At 43.4% G+C, this 5585-nt stretch overlaps 1 pseudogene across 1 annotated transcript; it reads right to left on the reverse strand.

Annotated features, from left to right (window-relative positions):
- Nucleotides 1–277: 277 nt before the first annotated feature.
- LOC308430014 (solute carrier family 25 member 16-like) lies at nt 278–1278 on the reverse strand (annotated as a pseudogene). The gene has a single exon. The product of its transcript is annotated as a solute carrier family 25 member 16-like (transcript).
- Between the last annotated feature and the right edge of the window lie 4307 nt (nt 1279–5585).

Here is a 5585-nt window from a genome sequence, read left to right on the forward strand (position 1 = left end):
AAGCCAGCCAGGGTAGTATATGGAGATCCCATCAAAAAGAAAAAGAAAATTATGCTAAGCATTTTTGATCTATCATTTAAAAACTGAAAGAAATCAAGTATTAAAATACCAGTGGTTCCTGTGTGAGGGCAAACGTCCCCTTCAAGTAATGTTTCCCTCACAATTAAGGTATCATTCATACATACACACATGTACATACATACATACATACACACACACACACACATCCTTCTGAGAATTTACTGAGGATAACAGCTACAAATCATGATTTTTTCTTTTAGTTTAGGTGAAAGAATTGCTTCATAAGTTCATATGTTGTGAAAGCCACAGCTTGGGAGGGAATACAGCGGATGTAGTTCAGAGACAAGACACGGTACAGTCCTCCGTGAATGCCATGATGCCCATAGACGGTACTTCATGGTCTCCTGCATGGTAAGGCACTTTTCAAACTCTGGTAGGATTGCCCCTAACTGCATTCTCCGACGGGTCACATCAAATGGGTAGGAAATCGTCTGCGCTATTGCTCCAGCAACACCACCACATAGTAAGTTTATGTGAGTTTTCAAAACTAAGACGTTGGGGTTGTCGGACGACGGTCGGCCAAGCAGGGTGGGAGCGTAGGAAAGCCCAACACTCTTCAAGGTGCCAAAGGTAAAGAAGGAAACACCTGCATATGGAGCCATTCCTAAAATAGTAGGCATCAGACCTCTGTAGAATCCAAGGAAACCACCTTCCTTGGCATAGATTGTCTTGAAAGCATGGGTGACTCCTGAATAGGTGTGCTCACCCTTCACCTGGAAGGCCAGGCGCACCCTGACCACATCGAGAGGGTAAGTGCAGATAACCGCTGTCATGCCTGCCATGGATCCAGCCCTTAATCTATGCACATGACCAGAAACTCCCAGCTTTGTTAGTAATGAACGTTTTATAATGCTCAAAGGCCATGAACTGGATTGCACCATAGGGAAAGATCCGAATCATCATTGCACCGTTTCCTTTACATAATCCAAGGTAGCCTTCCTTTTGGGGAACAGCACGCAGTGGAGAAAGTACCCCTAAATGTTTGTAATGGTGGTTGTGAGCTTGTAGTAAAACCTTTACTCGATCCAAGGGGGCAACTGTGGTTTTGGCGCAGCATCCAGCAATACCTCCAGCCAAGAAGGAACGCAGCCAGTAGAAGTCTCAGCGCGAGGTCGGACCCCAGCTCCCCGCCGCCTGCGGCACCGCGGGTGCAGGTTCGGCCGCCACCAGGGCCGCCGCAGCCACCAGGGCCGCCATCCGGACCTGCGCCACGTCCTGAGCCTCCGCTGCCAACTTACAAAACACTGGGCAGCACCATGGCTGGAGCCGGCTCTGACAGCAACATACACAATTCTTTTGGAACCCCTTGGCCGGGGTCCATCCAGAGGCGATATTATTTTGTTGACATCCATTTTCTTCAGTTCTTCATTTGTTATGTGTGTGATATGGCAGAGAGCCTATGTTATACGTATAGTTCTGATGCTGTTACCTAACAGAAACAACTAAGGAGGAAGGGTTTATCTTGGACCTTAGCTTCAAAATGTTTTGGTCCATGGAGTCTAAGAAAGAGTGGCTGCTCCTCCCAGTGGACATGTTGTGTAGAGGTTGCTCGTGTCACTGTGGACTTGGAGGGAGCAGGAGGTGGAAGAGTAAGCTCTACTTTCAATTTTCCTAATGCTGTGACCCCGTGACAGAGTTCCTCATGATGTGATGACCCCCTAACCATAATGTTATTTTGTTTCTACTTCATAGCTATAGTTTTGCTACTGTTATAAATCATCAGGTAAAATACCTGTTATGCAGGATATGTGATATGTGAAGCCTGTGAAAGAGTCATTTGACCCCAAGGAGTTTGTAACCAACAGAATGAGAACCAGTGCAAGAGAAAACAGGAAATGTCAGGGGCCAGGTCAAAACTCTGTAAGGTCCACCCCTCATCATTGACTTCTCTTAGATAGACCTCACCATTTCAATGGCTCCAGAGCCTCTCTGAATAGCCCACCACATGAAGAGTCAGCATTCAAGTTGTGAGATTCTGGGACTGCTCCAGAGCTGTGCCTGTGTGAAAGGTGCAGCAACAGCATTGTCCAGTGTGCACTGGAGATTTAGTGGGCACCTGCATGGGACATTAGTTATTCGGTCCTGTTGGAAAAATGAGGAACTTGAACAGACACAGGAATATGACTAGGCCAACAAGGATCATGTTTCTCCAACCATTAGGAATGACAGGCAAGTCATCTTACCTTTTAGGCACAGGCATGTTGGGAGGTCAGAAAGCACAGCTCATCTCTGTCTCCTAACTTTACTTATACACATCTCTGTTTTATCTCTGTTCCCTTTGGGCATGTTTGCCATGTATGTCCTCTCCAATCACAAGTCCACCAAGTGACTGTGACTATTCTACTCTGTGTGACTTTATGACTTTATGGTTGCTCAGTCCCTTTTAAAAATAAGATCTTATTCTGGTACCATTCCTAATTTATTTTGACCATGGCAAAGTAATTTCGAAGCAAACATATTACACACGTTTTATCTTTTTCAACAGAATTATAGTTAATATGGGGCGTGACTGACTTTTATTGTAATTATGATTTGGGCTAGGGCCTGTGGACACTAGGAAGTCACTATATTGCTTCTAGTTATATTAATTTGCTTTTGATAATTTATTACATGAAATCTGCACTTACACCATCTGTGCCTCTTCTGCCCCTCTGCTCCCTCTAGTGTACCTACTCTCTCCCGAATTATTACCTCTTTAATATTCCTTTAAACACACACGTGTGTGCAACCTGTAGAGTCTATTAAATATTGCTTGCATGTGCATATGCTTCAGACAGAAGTTGGGATTGGGTAACCTGATGTTCCCTGGAGAAAACTAACTGGTCATTCAGCTCCTGACAGTCATTGATTGCCTGTAGCTCTTCATCTAGGCTCCAGGCTTATCAAAATTCCCTCCATCGGCACTGGCATATTGACTGCTGTCACTATGCAGGACTTGGTTAAGCAACCATGTTGCCGAGCTTTCACGGATTTAGCTTCACTTGTGAGTTCTGATTCTCTTGCTCTTACAAATTCTCTGTCTCATTTCTCATGGGAACTGTAGGAGTATTGCAGATGTATCAGTTGTGTCTGAGCATCCATAACCACTTATTCTCTGTATTTTGACCAGTTGTGGATTACCAAGAACCAGCCTTGGGTTGGAGAGGGATTCCTGAGAGAAGAGGTATTTTGAGAGTGACGAAAACAACTAAGAATCAAATTGTTGGTTATAAGCTGATGGCCTATGTTCTGCCTTAGACATATTTCCAGATTGTTCTCTCCAGATAGCTCTCACTTAAAATTCTAAAAACTCTCTGGATAATTCATCTCTTGTAGATCAAAAGCCCAGTCTTTTATTTACATATAAAATTTAGTCATTACTCCAAGTTCTCTTTTGATCATTCCATGAACCAGCATCCCATCCCAGCCTCTCAATTTTTAGAGACAGCAAGCACATTTTTTTAAAAACATTGCAAATGAATTCAGATATCTGCCTGCCTTTGTAAGCACAGACAATAACCTAGCTGGGTGGGATCCTGTTGTGAGATTATCATTTCCACCATGCCTAGGCCCAAACTAGCTCTGTTCCAGGCTGACCATTTACTCAGGAATCTGCCTGCCTTTGTATATTTCTGAGAAGTTGCCTCTGTTCTTTTAGGTCTGTAAAGCCTCTCATATAACTTGTATTACATCCTTATATTTTACATAGTGGGGAAATTATATATTTTTGAACTCATGTTTTCAGAGTTCTTTCTCACAGCCTAAAGAGCTGTCCTGCAGGTCTCAATGTTTACCATTTTTTGCTAAGGACATAGACACACTCCTGCCTCCTCCAGACTAATGCTGTCTTTGCTTATCACAGAGCCATTAATCTTAATAAGGATAGCATTCCCTGAAGAAGGAACATGAAAATATGCACATTATTATACAAATAAGCCTTATGCCCTCAGCAACCATTGACACTTGTAGAGGTCCAAGCTCTGATTAATCTACTCCAGGGGTGGAAACAATGTCACACTGTCCCTTGCATAGCCAAGCTAGGCTTGGCAGTGGATTCTTATCATAGTCTTTATCACTTGTAAAAAGAATCTTCTTTGATGAGGGATGTGTGCTGTATTTACCTGTGGGTATCAAGATAAGTATCTAGATGCCATTATATTGGTTGAGGAAAATTGCAGTATAGGTTCTTCTACTCTAGGGTCTATGGCCTCTTCAGCCATGGATACTTGGCTAGGTTTATACCAAATTTACAAAGCTTGAATTCCTTCCTATTGAATGGGCCTTAAGTCTTCTTAACAGACAGCTGTCTATTATCCCGAGATAAAAGTGTCGTAATTGGGGGCTGTCTTGCTATGCTCCTCATGTGGTTGCTCTTCCACTTTGGGAGCTTGCAGAGCACCATCAGATACTCTGCTGGTCATTGTGGTTGCTCTTCCACTTTGGGAGCTTGTAGAGCACCATCACATACTATGGGAACCCAGCCTCATAGTATCATAGGAAGCTTCAAGGGCAGAACTACTTTTATCCAACAAGGCTCTGTGTTCAAAGTGTAGTGTTTTCTGCAATATGACCCTGCCTTCAAGTCCTGTGAGGCAACCAAGGGCTTGGACTCACTTGACCAAAATCTGCAAAGGAGGTTTTCCATTGTTTGATACTGAGATTTTTGATAGTTTTTCTGTATCTCTTGGGGGGAGCATTATCACTCAGTGTGGTATTAGTCGATTAAAAATAGGGAAAAATGTAACTATGCTAATATGTTATATATTTAAAGTTAGCTTATAAAGTGTTTTCTGTAGCTTTAAAAATACTTTTAGTGTTTTTATCTTTCCATTTGCCTCCCTTTCTCAGTTAAGTTTCTTGCCTCCACCTCTCATAGCACCTATGCCCCTCCCCCCCCCCCCCCCCCCCGCCCTCTCTGGGGCTCCTCCCCTCCTCTCTCCATGGTTGCTTTTTGTTTTCCTGGCTTTTGTAATTACTTCAGCTTATATGCCCACACCTTTAAAAGACCAATACAAGGAGAAACTCAGGGTTGCAGAATTAGAGGGTGACAATTACTCAACAGTGGTTTTGAAAGTCTGTTAGAACAAGGAGTATTTTAGGGGGTGTCCCGCATGAAAATGATAAGCCATGTTAGCAACATTTTTTTTTTTTTTTTTTTTTTTTTTTTGTTCTCAGTAGTTGGGACAGTATGCCGAAGTATCCTGGAAGATGCGCGGCTGCCATTAGTAACCTGAACATTTTCATATATCTTTTCCTCAGTGATGTGGAAATTATTTTTAAAAGATATGGTAAATGACACAAAAATCCTTACCAGCTCTCCCTAGCCTGAATAGAAAACATGTAGGCAGCCGCCTTCCTTTTTACAGTTAGCGAACCTATACATCTCCTCCTCCAGCCCTTTCTGCTCTGGTTTCCTTAGCGACAACCCTGCAGGTTAAGGTGCGGGAGCTTCCGTTACTGGCCACAACGCCAGCCCCGCCTGGCCTGATGCTCCTCTGCTAAGCTCCAGTACCACCAAGGGAGCC

Source organism: Micromys minutus, assembly GCF_963924665.1.
Source record: "Micromys minutus genome assembly, chromosome: 14".
NCBI classification, from domain to species: domain Eukaryota; kingdom Metazoa; phylum Chordata; class Mammalia; order Rodentia; family Muridae; genus Micromys; species Micromys minutus.